Source organism: Panthera onca, chromosome D2 (genome assembly GCF_046562875.1).
Source record: "Panthera onca isolate mPanOnc1 chromosome D2, mPanOnc1 haplotype 2, whole genome shotgun sequence".
Taxonomy (NCBI): Eukaryota; Metazoa; Chordata; class Mammalia; order Carnivora; family Felidae; genus Panthera; species Panthera onca.
The window spans coordinates 84037279-84055281 of NC_138349.1; the positions used below are offsets into that span (position 1 = coordinate 84037279).

The 18003-nt window shown below is 40.2% G+C and overlaps 1 long non-coding RNA gene across 1 annotated transcript in view; it reads left to right on the plus strand.

Annotated features, from left to right (window-relative positions):
• LOC132685562 (uncharacterized) overlaps positions 1-4916 on the plus strand; it is a 154967-nt gene extending 150051 nt beyond the window's left edge. Inside the window, exon 3 of the long non-coding RNA XR_009613204.3 lies at positions 4254-4916. This is a non-coding gene — a long non-coding RNA (uncharacterized LOC132685562). The remainder of the gene's footprint in view (positions 1-4253) is intronic.
• Positions 4917-18003: the final 13087 nt, after the last annotated feature.

The window sequence follows — 18003 nt, forward strand, 5'->3', positions numbered from 1 at the left end:
TCAGGTTCTACCCTGGAGAAATTCTTATACACAGAGACATGTACAAAGATTATGATTTCAGGGCTGTGTGTTGCAAAAAAAGAGGGAAAAAACGAATTTTCATGGGGTAGAGAAATGAATAAATCTTGATGTATACAGCAGATACAAGGAATAGAGTTCAGTTACATGTGTAAATGTGGCTAATTTTAAAACCCATAATATCATTAAAAAGCATGTTGCAGAAAGAGGTGCAGAATTTGGTAAGAGTCATGCAAATATTAAGGCATAGTGTACATTGTTTATGAATACACATGCAGTAAATGTACAAAACTATGCATGGAAATGATGTACACGTTCCTTTGGGGAAGTGAGAGGGGGGGAAAAGGTTCTGGTTAGGGCTCTGGCTGTGAATCATTTTCTTCTTATTCTGGTAGAAAGGTGAATTTTGAGTTTAATATGACAAAATGTTAACATCTGTTTTAGTGCTGAGTCCATGAGAGATCTGTTATATTATTTTCTATCTCTGTTAAGTATGTTGCATAATATAAAATTTTCAAAATGAAAGGAGACTGAGAAAATGTCTTTAAAAACTTGCCATTTTCTGGAAATCATATGAGGGCAAAGTTGTTAGAACAGGCTCATTTTAAAAATGAGGACTGGGAAAAGTATTAGATTTTGTAATAACTTTCAAGAGAGTGGCTTCGTTAAATGTTGAGCTGGAAGTGAGGGAGCCAGAGGCTCTTCAGAAAGTTGGAAGAAGGTAAAAAGTGGATGGATGGCATACCACAGAGCATCAGAGAGCCAACAAAAGAAGCTTTAGAATAAGAGCTCGCTGAATATTTACCAATATGACATTATGGGAGAAAGAGTAGGTAAATACCTAAACTACATAAGATGGGCTGAGTAAGCACCGTTAGATCAACTTTAGAGGCTTTCCATTTATAGGAAATCGATCGTTGTCTCTGAGAATTCCTTAACATTACCGAAATATGTAAAGATAGATGCATATGCAAACAGATTTAGTAATTGGTAGACATACTGAGTATTTATGAAGCAGTTTTAAGGAATAGTTTCCATTTCTTATATTAAGGATGGCATCCAAAATATTCATCTCTTCATGCACAAATGCATTGAATTATTAATTGGAAATGCATTTCCTCTTTAGCCTAAAGAAAAGGACTAAATTAGGATCATGTGTGAAAACTTGTGGGCCCACTATTGCTAAACTTAATGCTCGTTTCTTGGCAACATCAAAACAACATTTTCTGAGTATTTTTTTAAAAATCATACATATATGACATATGTGTTTTTGAAGCGATAACTACTTAATTTTTAAACTTATGCTTGTGATTTTTAAGATAGTACCATAAAGAGGGGTGACTCTTAAAAGCAGGTGAAATTTATAAAAAAAAATTAATGTTCATTTATTTTTGAGAGAGAGATAGAGCATGAGCGGAGTAAGAGCAGAGAGGGAGACACAATCTGAAGCAGGCTCCAGGCTCTGGGCTGTTAGCACGGAGCCCTCCGTGGGGCTCGAACAGTGAGATCTCAGGAACAGTGAAATCACGACCTGAGATGAAGTCGGATGCTTAACTGACTGAGCCACCCAGGTGCCCCAGAGGCAGATGTATTGTTATCTAATAATCAATGATAATTGAGAGATAAGTGTTACAACTACTTGCTAGCTTCATACACATGACCTACACTTAGGACTCTGTGCGGTATAGGCTAGAGTTTGACACTGTGACTTTTGTCCGTAGGACAGGCGAGTATGTTGGAGACACTCAGTGGCAGTTCTCCTCCTAACAGACAGTCAGGTGCCACACTGCCCTCCTCAATCCCAGGGCACAGAAGCGTGGAGGGAAAGGTAAACTGCATTGCGGAGATGGTTCAAGTGCACGCCATGAGAACTCTTTGGAATCTCAGCATCCTATTTCTTCCAATCTTTACCAAACCAAACAACAACAACAACAAACCCACAACTTTCAATAGTCCAGGTAATAAAAATATACTTTTGATAGATCATTAAGATACTTCGAGTTTATTCCAACAGCAGTTCAGCCCTCTCGCTGGAGAGATTCTTGATGATCCCCTTCGAGACTAGTACTTTACTCCCGATTGTAACCTCTCTGAATTTTCTACCCTCGGTTACATTCCTACATCCTTGCCTTTCACTTCCTAACCTCAGCGTCCACCATGTCAGTCCCTTTGGAGTATGTTCTACGAAGGACGTCCCAAGCATTGAGAGCATAGAATTACCGGGCTGTTTGTTAGGAATTCAGATTCTGGAGCACCATCCTAAAAGATTCTGATTTGGAATACACTTTAGTATAGGATTTTCCGTCAATTTGGACTCCCTTTTGTTCTTCAGCCCCACCATTAGCAGTTCCCCAAACTGGTTATTTCCATGATCTGCTTTCTCTTTTCCCTTGGCTGAGCCCTGCATGTTTCCACTACAAATATATGTGGTTAAGCCTATGTGTTTTATAGTCAGAGACATAGGCTGATCCTGTTACATGTTCGGTACGTATTGGAGAAATCAGCAAACTACCTTCAGTTGTAATATCCTTATCTGTAACATAGGAATTCATGTATCTTCATTCACCCATGAATTTAGTTTATTAACTTATATTAATTTGTGTTTATAATACTTGTTGAGTAGATGCTGTTCTAAGTACTGGAGATACAATGAACAATATCTAAAGGTTCCACAGACCTTACAATTTCATTAAATATTAGCATTTAAAGTGTATAGTTGAGAAGATTTAATGAAAGCATTATAGTAGCTAATGCATATACCAGTGTTTAAGTGCCAGACAAGGTTTTAAGCTCTCTACGTAACACACTTATTTATTCCTTATAACAATAGTATGTGGCAGGTACTATTATTATTATTGTTTTATATATGATGAAATCGGGCCACAGAAAGTTTAAGTATTTATTTCAAAGTCACTTAGCTAATAAATGGTAATGCTGGGATTTTTAACCCAGGTCAGTGGGGTCTGGAACCCATCCTCTTAATCTCTGATGTGACACTACCTCTGTTTGAGACATTTAACCTATCAAAATCTTGATGTACGTATCAGATTTCTGAAGAAGTCAACCTAAACTACAGAATGTCTTCAAGACCAAGTCTGTAACTTGATCGGACACTAAGGTTTTTCAAGAAAGAGTGTGTCAACAAGCAGGAATAGTCTCGATGAGTATTGGGAAAAGAGCGCCTTCCCAACAGCAAAAGTTGGCAAGGTCTGTGAAGCATTTACAGAGAAGAAACCTAATGTGACGACAGATATTGAATACTTAGCACTTCGTCATTGTGCTAATTGCTTTTCACAGATTACCCTGATTCGTGTTGATGATCATTTACGAAGCATGTGATACATCTATTCTACAAGATGAAGAACTGATGTTAGTACAAGTTGAGTCACTAGTCCAGGGTCTTGCAGTCAGCAAGCATCTCCAATTCGATGGTTTGACCCCAGAACACGCCTTCCTCATGGCTTCCAAGTGTCATTTTTTAAAATACTAGCTGTCACATTCAATCTGCAGGATACAAAACTTCTGGCACTTAGACTCTTAATTTTTCTCCCAAGTAGCATCAGGGCTGGGAGAGTGTACTTTGAGACCATGTAGCAAAAGGTGAGTTACAATGTGATTTTCTCAGAGGTGCTTCCACTGGCCACACCAGCTGAATCAATTCCTCTATTGTTTTGCAGAATTCCATTTTTATAATTATTGTTTTAATGTTACTGTCCTCTGCTAGGCTCTAAGATAGGAAGTTTACAGTGTACCTCCTTCATTTTTCAGTGCGTGTCCAGTGCTTGGTGTAGTTCCTGGTATGTGAAGGCTTCTGTGTTCACTTAATGTACATTTTTTTATATAAGTTGATTTATTCACTTAGGGAGAGAGAGCAAGCACAAGTGGGGGAGGGGCAGAAAGAGAGAGGGAGGGAGAGAGAATCCCAAGCAGGAGCCCAGTGCAGGGCTAGAATTTATAAGCCGTGAGATCATGACCTGAGCGGAAACCAAGAGTCAGATGCTTAACCGGCTGAACCACTCAGGTGCCCCTATGTACATTTCTAATCCTGTGCCTGGTTTCTGAGGTTCTCTGATAAAGGCAAAAATGCAGACAGATGACTATTAAGCCCTGGAAAAGGATATCCCTAGCGTGAATTAAACAGCACAGGGAGAAGGTGGGCTAGAAATTAGAATATCGGGGTTGTTTGTAACATTCTCACTACATTAATGCATTTGCTTTTTCACTTACATTAACAGAATCTTGGGAGCCTGTTTACTCCGATTCATCCCCGGGAGACTGAGCAAACAACCCATCACTGTGTGCATTCACTGAGGTGATGCCGTCCCACACGCATGGCCTGAGCAAGCCGCCAGCAACAGACTGCATGTGAATTTCGGGCACCAGCGGAACAGAAGCACTGAACGTCATTTCTTTTTAAAGCAAGGCAACAAAAGTTGTTCTTAAGGGAGTATCAGGACTTCATTGAACTTCGTTACAAGTAATTTTTTTTTTGTAAATTTTTTTAATGTTTTTATTTATTTTTAAGAGAGAGCAGGACAAAGCGTGAGCAGGGGAGGGGCAGAGAGAGAGGGAGACACAGAATCCGGAGCAGACTCTAGGCTCTGAGCCGTCAGCACAGAGCCCAATGCGGGGCTCAAACCTACGAACTGTGAGATCATGACCTGAGCCACCCTCAGGCTCTCAACCGACTGAGCCACCCAGGCGCCTCTCAGGTAATTTGTTTTTAATATTATTTTGATTTTGACTGACGCCTAGGGGTGGGGTGGAGGGCATAATCGATTCAGTGTTCGGTGTTGCCCAAGTTCTCCCACCCTGATCTCCTGGAGCACAACGGCCATCCTCATACATCACATGGCACTGCCTGCCTTCTCGCACATTATCAATATTAGCGTATTTCGTTTGGGTCATTTGTATTTTGTGTCTGAGAGAGAGGTAGCCAAGCTCTTTGACAAGGTGAACCCTTCCTCCTGGATGCTGCCATCCGTACTTGGATGATTTTGATTCGCCGCTGTTGTGCCTTTGAATTCCAATCACAGATTCTCTCTACTCTGCTTCCTCCTCCATCTACTGGTTTTATTTCCAGACTTCCCGACAGGCCATGCTTACTGCTTCCTCTGCGCTTAGTGGAACTCTGGCTCTTGCAGCCAAGCTTTCAAGCAGCCCCAGCATCCCTTTTTGTTGTGTGTGGGCTCAGCCTTGCTTAAAGCCTCTGTCTTATGTGTGTTTTTTCTTCCATTAATTCAGTCATCAGCCTACTCATCTTCCCAGTCACCGTTTAAACAGCTAACATTGTTTCCCATGCTTAGGAGGTGTTGTTCGTATTCAGTGAGTGGAATTAAATCATTTCACCAATTTTTACGTTTCGGATTGTGTGAATTACTATATGACATTTCAAAGTGTCTTATTGGAAGTTGTTTTAAAGTACCTTAAAATGAGAATGCTTATGCCCAAAACCTATTTGATTAAATGAAAAGATTGAAAAAAAACCCTCATATCCAAGTTTTGAGGATTGAAGAATTACTGTGTCCTTCAGTTTTTTTTAAAGTTGTATCTATATATTTTGTATATTCCAAGTTTATTGTATTTTCATGTCTTAAAGGATATATATATATTTACCAACTTTTGAGTATAATGACAATCATATAATCCAGAAATTCCTCAGAGTGATTTTGGTGAGTTTTAATTCCCTCCTGCCTTTTTTTCCCTATACCAAGAGGTTCAGGAAATAATTAAAAAAAAATTTTTTTTTACATTTATTTATTTTTGAGAGACAGAGACAGAACGTGAGTGGGGGAGGGGCAGAGAGAGAGAGAGAGAGAGAGAGAGGGAGACACAGAATCCAAAGCAGGCTCTAGGCTCTGAGCCATCAGCACAGAGCCCATTGCGGGGCTCGAGCCCACAAACCGTGAAGTCATGACCTGAGCCGAAGTCGGACGCTTAATTGACTGAGCCACTCAGGCGCCCCAGGAAATAATTTCTTAAAAGAATAAACTTTTACATTTTATTTTATTTTCATTTTCACATCCCCATTTACTGTTACTAACAGCAAAATCCACCTTTCTAAATGTATACTTTTATGAATATTGACAAATTTATATAGTCATGTAACTGCCATCACCAATCAAGACAATATTTTCATCAGCCAGAAAAGCTCCCTTATACCCCATTTGTTCCTGACTTTCTTCTCCCGCCAGCCAGCCGCAGCCCTGGTGTGAAAATATGAATGCCTTTTTCTTCCTGAAGTACATTTGGGAATATTTCCACTTAAGATATAAGTATCCCTGGTAAATCAGGTGTTGAGTTGACATAATTTTAATACCCTTAAAATGTACTTGCTAGCCTTCTGCTGTGATAAAGATACTTTGGGGAATAGTTTAAATAAGTAATAGAAAATACAGTTGCCTCTGTAATTATGTAATATAACATTCAGTCTGTGGATGAGAAAGTGCCTTTTTTATGGCATCAAGCTTTGTGACTCACAGGATAGGGAAGGAAAAAATCTTTTTAATGCCTGGATGTTTTTCTCTCCTTCTCCTTCTCTTCCTCCTTCTTCTTTTGGGCAGGGCTGGGGTGCAATCAGTTGGTTTAAGATCAGATGGTCTTTTTTTTTTAAATCTAAATAAAGTTTTTACTTGGTTTGAAGTGATATAGTGGCTATTATTATATATTATACGTATCAATAAATTAGTGTGTCTGACCAGTGGAAATCATAGGACAGCCAAATTATACCAAAGATTGAAGAGCCATCTCTAAGTCGAATGTAAACTGAAATCCGACTAAGGGTATCGTTTGTTCTTTTGGGGATGGGTATGTGATAAAGGGGCTGTCAGCTGGGGTGGTCAGAGGATCAAATTAATTGCTGGAGAAGACTCACTTTGGGGTGCCATGCGTCCTCCATGCTTCCCTCTTTGGAAGGTGTCTGACATAGGCCATGTGGACGAGAAGAGATCACTGTGTTTATAGTATAAGGCCTGTCTCATTCTTTCCCGGGCTAACAGGATTGGGGGCAGACATAAGCCAGTTTTATCAGTGACAAATCCATCCTGTGTTATCAAAATTAGTACTAGGAGACATCAAGGCTGCAGTCAGACAATGGTAAGACCTAGTAAATCAGAGTTCATATCATACTTGATTCAACTATAGTAGATACCTTTGAATATGCTCCTTTTTAAATAGTTTCCTATCGATTTACGTGGACAGATTTGTCTTGTTCTCCATCTCTACGTGACAGGGCTCAGTCACCCCTCTTTGCTGCATATCTCACTCTTGTACCTGTATTTTGCCTTCCTTCTTTCTCGGTAGTCTTGCCTTAGCTTAGACAACTTTTTATATTCCAATTTCTATAGAAATAAGTCTGCATCTCCTGCCAGCTCGTTAAATAATTCTAGATCTTCTCTCATTTACCTTCTTAATCAATTTCTACATGTAGATCTTTGCAAGTACTTCTAACTCAACATCCTCCTCAAAAATCTTCTGTCACACCCATTAGGTACTTAGTGCACAAATGTTTAATTGAATTGAACTGTCATTGTTCATGGCAAGAAGAAAAACAGAGTGTAGGTTTTGAATTGGGGCTTGGGGAGAAATTAAAAAGGAAAAGATCGTCCACATGTCAAGATCACCACGAAGTACAAAACCAGGTTTAAACATTTCTATTCCTTGGGGGTGAGACTAGCCTGTCTCCTAGAAAGATCTTAGTAGGAAATAAAGTTGAGGAGTAAGGGGTGAGACAAAACTGTGGCCGAATTTGAAAGCAGAGAAATTGGAACTTGAGAATTTCATTCTGGGTACCTGTTGACCTCTCCTTGATAGATTCCGTATGTTTCAACAGAAGAGAATTCACCCTTAGCTTCGAGGGTGAGGATGTGGCCTGAATATCTCCAATCAGAATGAATCTCAGGAATCTCGTTTGGAAACATTCCCTTGTGGTGAGTAGAAGGGACAGCAGTATGTGCTAGCGCCGTGATGTAACTGTGCGGGGAGCTGGCCGGGAAGCAAAGCTCAGACGAGCTAGAATGATCGTCATGTCGCAGCTAGAGAAAATTTCTGAAATTTGTAAAGGTCTCCTGAAAACTGAAAGAAAAGTTTTGGAAAATACGAACGTAAAAAATCACTTACATTAGTGATGAGTAATGTAAATCACTTTGTGTTGGAGAAACACAAGAATATAGATGCATTATGTCATATTTGGGGGAAATACAAAAGTACTACTAGGTATGATGATGTGTTCAGAAAATTGATATATTGACTCATCAACGAATTCAATTGTTTCCAATGCTGTTATAACTATTAGTACTAATGGAACTAAAAGGAATAAAGTTTAACTGCATTCCTATTTTCGTGCGTTTGGCACTGAACTTTTTAAAGACCCTCTTTTGTCGGGGGTGGGGAGTTTGAGGTTCATAACAAAATTGAGAGGAAGGTGCAGGAATTTCCTGTGGACACCCTGCTCCCACTCATGCATGGCATTCCCCATTTTCAGCATTGCTTAGCAGAATAGTACATTTGTTACCAAGAATGAACCTACGTGACTCATGAGAATCACCCAAACTCAGTAGTTTACCTTAGAGCTCATGCTTGGTAGTGTATCTTCTACAGGTTTGGACAAATATATAATGACATATATTCATCATTAAAATACCACACAGAGTGATTTCACTACCCTAAAAACTCTCAGTGTTCCACTTACTCATCCTTGCATCCCTCCGGACCCCTAGTAATCACTGATCTTTTTTCTGTCTCCATAGTCTTGTCTTTCCCAGAATATCATGTAGTTGGAATCATATGGTATATAGCTTTTTCAGATTGGGTTATTTTACTTAGAAATGTGCGTTCAAGTTTCCTCCTTTTTTCCAAGGCTTAAGCTCTTTTCTTTTCTTCTTCTTCTTCTTTTTTTTTTTTTTTTAGCACTGAATACTACGCCATCATCCAGATGGACCACAGTTTATTTATCCATCACCTACTGAGGGGTATCTTGGCTGCTTCCACGTTTTGGCAATTATGAATAAAGTTGCCATAACATCCATGAGCAGGCATTCGTGGACATAAGTTTTTCAACTTTCTGGGTCAGTATCAAGAAGTGCCATTCCTGGACCATAGGGTCAGAGTATATTTAGTTTTAGAAGAAACTCCCAGATTGTCTTCCACAATAGCTGCACCATTTTGCATTCCCACCAGCGGTGTATGAGAGTTCCTGTCACTCCACATCCTCACAAACATTTGGTGATGTCATTGTTCCAGATTTGGGCCATTCTGATGGATGTGTAGTGGTGTCTCATTGTTGTTTTAATTTGTATTTCCCTGATGACATATGGCCTGGGGAATCTTCTCATATGCTTATTTACCAACTGTAGATCTTTGGGGAGGGTCTTTTAGGGTCTTTGGCTCATTTTTTTTAAATCACATTATTTGTTTTCTTGTTGAGTTTTATAAAGTCTTTGTATATTTTGGTTAGTCCTTTATCAGATGTGTCTTGCAAATATTTTCTCTCAGTCTGTGGTTGTTCTTTCATTTTCTTCATGTTGTCTTTTACAGAGTTTTTAATTTTAATGAAATCCAGCTTATCAATTGTTTCTTCATGGATCATGTATATTTGGTATTCTATCTAAAAATTCGTCACTACACCCAACATCAATCATCTAGATTTTCTTGGGGCACCTGGGTGGCCCAGTAGGCTAAGCGTCCGACTTCCGCTCGGGTCATGATCTTGTGGTTCACGAGTTCGAGCCCTGCATCGGGCTCTGTGCTGACAGCTCCGAGCCTGGAGCCTGCTTCTGATTCTGTGTCTCCCTCTCGCTCTGCCCCTCCCCCCTCATATTGTGTCTCTCTGTCTCAAAAATAAAACATTAAAAGATTAGATTTTCTCCTATGTTATCTTCTATATCTTCTAGGAATTTTATAGTTTTATGCTTTACATTTAGGTGCATCATCCATGTTGAGTTAAATCTTGTCAAGTGTGTAAAGTTGTGTCTTTTTTTTCCTTTTTTTTTTTGCATGTGGATGTCTATTTCTAGCACCACTTGTTGAAAACCTATCTTGGCTCCGCTGTATTGCCTTTTCTCCTTTGTTAAAGACAAATTGACTATATTTTGAAGGTCTGTTCTTGGCCCCTTCCTTATTCTATTCCATTGTTCTATTTGAGTGTTCTTTTCCCAATCTCATCCTGCTCTGATTACTGCAGCTTTATAGTAAGTCTTAAAGTCAAGTAGCATTAGTCTTTCAATTTAATAGTCTTGTCCTTTAATAGTCTGTCAGCTATACTGGGTATTTTTGCCTCTCCAAATAAACTTTAGAATCAATTTGTTGATATCCTAAAAAAAAAAACTTTTTGGGATTTTTGTTGAGATTAAATGGAATTTATAGATCAAAATGAGAAACACTGACATCTTGACAATATATTGTTTTCCTACCCTTGAACATGGAATATCTTAATTTATTTAGGTCTTTAATTTTATTCATCACACTTTTATAGGTTTCCTTATATAGATAATGTACATACTTTGTTAGATTTATACCTAAGTATTTAATATTTTGGGGTGCTGATATAAATGAGGTTGCATTTTTAATTTCAAATTCTATTTGTTCATTGTTGGTATATAGAAAAGCAGTTAACTTTTGTATATTCACCTATGTCCTGCAACTTTTCCATAATCACTTATAGTTTTAGAAGTTTTTTGTCGTTGTTGTTGATGCTTTTGGATTTTCTGCATAGACTATCATACCATCTGCAAACAAAGACAGGTTTTTGTCTTCCTTCCAAATCTGTGTACCTTTCACTTTGTTTTCTTGCCTTATTACATCAGCAAGGACTTCCAGTACAGTGTTAAAAACCACTGGTAAGATGGGGCACCTGGGTGGCTCAGTTGGTTGGGTGACCAACTTCGGCTCAGGTCATGATCTCACAGTTTGTGAGTTCAAGCCCCGCGTTGGGTTCTGTGCTGACAGCTCAGAGCCTGGAGCCTACTTTGGATTCTGTGTCTCGCCCTCTCTCTACCCCTCCCCTGCTCACGCTCTGTGTCTCTCTGTCTCTCAATAATAAATAAACGTTAAAAAAATTAAAAAAAAAAACAAACAGCCAATGGTAAGAGGGGACATCCTAAGCTTGTACCGAAAGTTTCAGAGGTTTATACCATGTAGTATGATGTTAGCTACGAGGCCTTGTAATTTGTTTAAAGAGAAAGAGCAAAAGCTGGTAGAGGGGCAGAGGGAGCAAGAGAGAGTCTCAAGCAGGCTCCACGCTCAGTGCAGAGTGTGATCTTGTGATCGCACAACCCTGGGATCATGATCTGAGCTGAAGTCAAGAGTCGGACGCTCAGCCTACTTAGCCGCCCCGGGCACCCAGGCTTCTTAAAAAAAGATAGCATTTATCAAGCTGAGAAAGTTCCCTTTGAATCCTAGTTTCCTGGAAATTTTCATCGTGAATGGGTGTCGGGTTTTATCAACTGCATCTATTGATATGATCATGTAGCTTTTCTTTTTCAGTCTGTTGATGTGATGGTTTGCATTAGGTTTTCCAATGTTGAACCAGACTTGCTAGGGTAAGTCCCACTTGGTCATGGTATGTAAAATGGAGTACAAGCTTCATAAACCTAATGGGAGAAATGACACCAATCTCTTATCCTGAGATATGAGATAAATGTTAATTCTTATAATAATACACATGATACTGTTCTATGAAAATCACATAGATTTCTCTTTTTCTCTTTTTTCTCTTTTTTGGATTTAAAACTTTATAATAAGCTGATGTTTACACGCACACAGATATACTTTTTTTCTCCCTCTAGAGGATGGGTTGTTAAACATTGACTAGCACACCACTAGCTACAACTTTCTCCTGTACTTCTCACTTGATTCAGTGAAGGCTTATTTAGAAAGAACATAATTTTCAACAAAGTTCAGATGTTAAGTCAGAATGAGAAGTTAAGCATACAAGCTTAGAGGGCTTTGGGTCACTCTCCTGAATGAAAATGCTCAACTATTTTCTCTTTTTTTTAGAGCCTCAACTATTCTCCTTGACTTATAGGAGCAGTAAGAAATTGCTCTCATGGAGCGCTGTATGAGATCAATCTTTCTACTGAGCAGCAGCTAGGAGAAATTGCCTTTGGTGGTAAAGGCTAGGCTATGGCTGGCTAAATATTTCATGAAGAATTTTTGTTAATCTTAGCAATTGGTAATGTATTTTCCAACTTGGAAAAAGTCCAAAAGATACAAACTTTCTCTTACTTTTCTGCTTTATTTTGTTTCTTGTTTCCTCATACTTTATACCATCTGTTTCCTCCGGGGTAATTCTGCCACCTGCAGGAAATGAGTAGATGGCAAGTTCCCACTATGAATTCAAGCTATTAAATATTGTATGAAAAAAAGTCATGTATTTAGTTTTTTTAAAGAGACACAAGTTCTTAGTAGTGCCCTGAGGTCAATGTGATTTTCATAGAACAGTATCACGTGTATTATTATCAGAATTAACATTTATCTCGTATCTCAGGATAAGAGATTGGTGTCATTTCTCCCATTAGGTTTATGAAGCTCGTACTCCATTTTCCCCCAGCAAACTAATACAGTGCTGTGCACATTTTCGTGTTTATATGTGCTACAAAAGGAAAGCTCTTGATTGTACTTCTTTTCCATTTCCAAACATCTCTATTTTTTTTTTTTTTTTTAATTTTAGAGGCTGGGGAGAAGGGTAGAGAGAGAGAAATACAGATAGGAAGAAAGAGAGAGAGAGAGAGAGAGAGAGAGAGAGAATCCCAAGCAGGCTGTATGCTCAGAATAGAGCCTGACATGGGGCTCAATGTGGGGCCAGATCCCACAACCCCTGGGATCATGGCCTGAGCTGAAATCAAGAGTTGGACATTCAATTGACTGAGCCCCCAGGTGCCGCCTAAACATCTCTACTTTCTAGAGAAAGGCTTTGAATTATTTCGTTAAATAAGTGTCCTGCATCTGTTCTTGTAGAAAAATATAGCGTGAAAATCTCCCCCTTTTAATCATTCATTCTTCCATTCTGTTTCAGTTTGGATGAATCGATCCAGTCTATGTGTATCAATTTTGTTCCAAATGCTCCTGTGGCAGTACTTAGAAAATGTGGTGGAGGGGTGCCTGGGTGGCGCAGTCAGCTAAGTGTCTGACTCTTGGTCTCGGCTCACTTCACGATCTCGTAGTTTGTGAGTTTGAGCCCCACATCGGGCTCTATGCTGACGGAGTGGAGCCTGCTTGGGATTCTGTCTCTCCTTCTCTCTGCCCCTCCCCAGCTTGTACTCTCTCTCTCTTTCTCTCTCAAGTAAACTTACAGTTTTTTTAAAAAGTGAAATGAAATAGAATCCATTTTCACTTTGGTGCCTGCTCTGGCAGCAAGAGGTCATTGGAAGAGGATTTCACGGAACCCATGGATGCAGGGCCTTCAGTTGGGCACTGGTCTCTGCTCTCCTTTCCAGGGCGGAGATGGAAAACAGCTGGTCCCCAGCTTCCCTGCTCTGCTTACTAGCTTGACAGAGCAGGACGTCAGACACCATTTGTTGGTTTTCATGGTAGAGGCAAGGTGATTAGAACAAGATAAACATGCCAGAAGAAGAAAGAAGGAAAATACCTCAGAATAATTTGGGTGTGAACAAAAAATCCCCTTTGAACTTCCTAAAGAAAGACCCAGGGGACTATGTATAATGGGGATGAGTATATGTGGTTAATATTAGGAAGAAGGTCATGTTACAAGGGAGGAAATATAAGGAGAACACGCGTCTCTGAGGAATTATAAAAGAATATGGAGAATTTCATCTTTACACAAAATTACAGCACGTTGTTTTTCACATTCATTGTGTTCCAGAGAATTTTTGGTTTTTTTTGCCATGGCTTGTATGCCTTGTTTATTTTCTTAGCTAACTTCTGCTTAATTAGAAAATTCTCTTCCTCTTGCCACTGATTTTCCCTGTTAAATTTAAAGATGTCATTCTTTATCCAAAATGAATAGATCACAAGCCTATTTAATAATAGATGTCTCAAGAATATTTCTTTTAGCTTTTCATTTTTAATGAGTTTTACACTGAAATAAATGTTCAAAGATAACACAGAGTTCCTGGATACCATTTCCCCAGCTTTGCCTTTGTTAATATCTTTAAAAAAAATGTTTTAAATGTTTATTTATTTATTAAAAAAAATTTTTTTTTTAACCTTTATTTATTTTTGAGACAGAGAGAGACAGAGCATGAACGGGGGAGGGTCAGAGAGAGGGAGACACAGAATCTGAAACAGGCTCCAGGCTCTGAGCTGTCAGCACAGGGCCCAATGCGGGGCTCGAACTCATGGACCGCGAGATCACGACCTGAGCTGAAGTCGGGCGCTTAACCGACTGAGCCACCCAGGCGCCCCATAATGTTTATTTATTTTTGAGAGAGAGAGAGAGAGAGAGTGAGGGCGCAAGCAGGGGAGGAGCAGAGAGAAAGGGAGAGAGACACAGATTCCGAAGCAGGCTCCAGGCTCTGAGCTGTAAGGACAGAGCCCGACGCAGGGCTCGGACTCACGAACCGTGAGATCATGACCTGAGCCGGAGTCGGATGCTCAACCAACCGAGCCACCCAGGTGCCCCTGCCTTTGTTAATATCTTACGTTCCATAGTACATTTGCCAAACTAAGAGACTGACACTGCTATATTATTTTTAACTAAACTTCAGACATTATTGGGGTTTCATCAGCCTCTCCACTAACATCCTCTTTCTGCTCCAGGATCTAATGTAGGCTACTGTATTCCATTTAGTCCCTTCTAGTCTGTGACAATTTCTCAGTCGTTTTGTGGCTTTCTTGTGGAGTACTGACCGGGTGTCCTGAAGAATGCCCTCGTTCCTGTTTTATCTGAAGCTGTGTCACAGTTAGGCTGGGGTTAAAGAATCTATAGAAGAACATCGCAGGCGGTATGCCTTCTCCTCACATCATGTCAGGGGTAGATGATCTTCACACGACATCAGTGGGGATGTTTGACTTCGTCATTTGGTCACGCCAGTGTTTGCCAGATTTCCCCACTATTTTTTTTCTCCTTTCCATGCTCTGTTTTTGGAAAGGGAGTCACTGAGTCTAGCCTATCCTCAAGTGAGATGGGAGAGGAGGAAGCTCTACCTCTTGGAGGGGTAAAGAGTCTTACTTGTTCTATGACTGTATTCGAAGTCAATAAAATAGACACCATCAGACCAGTTTCATCGACAGGTTGGGCAGTTCAACGAGTTCTATGTTCACATTCACACATTTCAAAAGTATAAAGATTTGCATCAACTTTTCTAAAACTGTTGAAATGCAGTTTCTTGGCTCTGTCTAAAATCAGTTCCCTGGTGGGATGGTGAAGGATTCCAGGGCAGTTTCACGTGGTAAGCCCACGGTGTAGTCTAAAGAAGTGAGTCATGTGTCAGATGATGACAGTTGAAAGGCATGTTCCCAACTATTCAAGTTTTCCCGCATTGTTCCCTCCAGATTTTAAGCTCAGATAGAACAGTTTCACTCTCTAATAGTACAGGCCTCCCTAAATTTCCATATGAGCTAATTCCAGCGTGTGGTACGAGAAGCCGCCTTGGACAGAGGGTTCACCTCCACGCTGGAGTGTCGGCAGACATCTGTGCCTTCAATCTGTCTGTGCCAAATTTGCTACAAGTAAAAAAGAATGGCGTTTTTTTAAAAGGCATTTTGACTGTTGTTTCTGATTGCTTCAAAATATGGGTGATCTGAAATGGTAATTGAAGTTTGTAGTCACAGATTCAGTCATGTATAAACCAGTGAGACTGGGTCACTACCTACTACCTATCGAGCACTGTGGCAAGAGCTAAGAATTTTTTTTTGATCATGAGGATCCTTCTGATTTTCCTCTCATTCCTTCCAGATAATTATGACTGATGAACACTGTGACGCATCAGATACACCTAACCCATCAGGTGTCCCCTTCTCCTTTCCCTGTTATCAAGCTAGACAAATGTTATGCGTCTTTGTAAGACCATGCGATACGCATTTTTGAGTCAGCCTCATTCCTAACTTCATTGAATATGCCAGCACTCTTGTTTTTCTTCTTTCTTACACATTTCTGATTTCTATTAATTTAAGGATTTTACGTATCACTATAAATCCTTTGGAAAGAAGATGGAGCAAAAATACAGACGTAACATTAAAGTGTCGGGGGGTACTCAAGAGAGGACCAGGTATTCACATGGAGCTTGTGGGGTACTTAGAGATCTGTTATTCATAACCCCACACGCTCGGGCCCATAGGCTCACGGGTTCTTGGTCCCTTTTTGCTGGAAGCCTGATACTACACAGAGTAGAGGTCAACGGCTGACTTAGACCAGAAGTCCCAAGCTGGGAGGGCTTTTATTTTCTTTTCTTTAAGTGAATGTCTTCCATACAGCACTGTCCTACCTGTCCGTGCAGAGCTAGAACACAAACAAGCCAAATGCCTATCTCAAGGTTACGTGGTAGAGAGGGACTCGGCTTAATCTGATTCACCGTTTGGCTATGAAGCTCACTGTGTTCGGCTCTCCACCCTGGAACGAGGACAGACTCTTACCCCAGGGCCAGGATGAACTTCGTTCCCTTGAAGGGTCCAGCTTAATCACTTTCCCTTGGTCGGTCAGAGAAGCTGCAGACAGTGCCCGTGGAATGATTCCTCCTCTGTCTCTGGGGATACAGTTTTCTGAGCTGCAGATCCACCAAGGGCATGAAAAGGGGAAGAAAGCCAAAAAAGAAATCGTCTCTGCTAATTCAATTGTGGGTTTCCTTGGATCAAAGACAGACTACTATAGCATACCGAGTTCAAGATTTTACTCCTAGGATGCTGGAGGCCCTCTCCTCATGATTTACATTAAGGCTGTGTATGGTACACATGTGGCCTCTAGAAGTGTATTTAAAAGATTCTTTTTTATCACTGGCAAACTGAGGAATAACATACAAGGAGGTCCCAATCTGATGATGTTGTTCAAAAACTAAAAGGTTGGAGGAAGTGAGGACTTGAGTAGACAAAAGAAGAAAGAGTCATACATTAAACACCAATGAGGACTGAATCCCAAAGGAGCAAATAAAAATTTCTAGCAAATGCAGCCATCCCATTTGAATATATAGCCAAATAATTAAACTGCAGGAAGCTTGATTCCCAGGGCTTCCAGACACAGGGAGAGAATAATAACACACGCACACGCGTGCACACACATGTGCACACATACATTGGTAGGCTTGGGGATCAATTTTTTTACATAACTATCTTCAACTTCTGTGTTAGAAAACATACTTCACTGGGGAAAAACAAGGGAAAAATAATGGGCATCATTTTCTCAATTTTACTGTTGGACACAAGGAATAATTAACAAAGTTTTGCATACAAACATACTGTTCAAGAAACAATTTTCTGTGTATGGTATAACTTTATTTCCATTTCGAGCCGATGTTCTGCCAGTGGAAGAACCTTAATCGTAATCAGTTTTAAATAATCTCATTATAGAGTGTCCTCAGTCCATGGAAGCCAACCCCCCCCCCCCATGTCCTCCTCCCCCTCTTTCCTCCTCACTCTTTCTCTTAGGGTTGGTTCCTAGCTCTTTATTCTTTTCTCCTCATGGTTAGAAAGAGACAAGAAAGGCGAAAAATTCATCCGTTAAATTTTCTCCTTTAGCAACTGGTGTGCTTTGAATGAGAATGAACACGAACAAGGTGATTTTCTGGTGTTTTCCATGTAAACTGTTGTCTTTGTATCGTTCTGCAGCTTATCCAGATCATTGTGTTGTACATGAGTTACTGGAGTTAAGGACTTGGTTTCTCTCTCTCTCTCTCTCTCTCTTTTTATTTTTGAGAGAGAGTCAGAGAGAGAGAGAGAATGAATGGGGGAGGGGCAGAGGGGGGGGGGGGACACAGATTCCGAAGCAGGCTCCAGGCTCCGAGCTGTCAGCACAGAGCCTGAAGCAGGGCTTGAACCCAGGAACCGTGAGATCATGACGGTCACTAGGCAGAAGTTGGATGCTTAACTGACTGAACC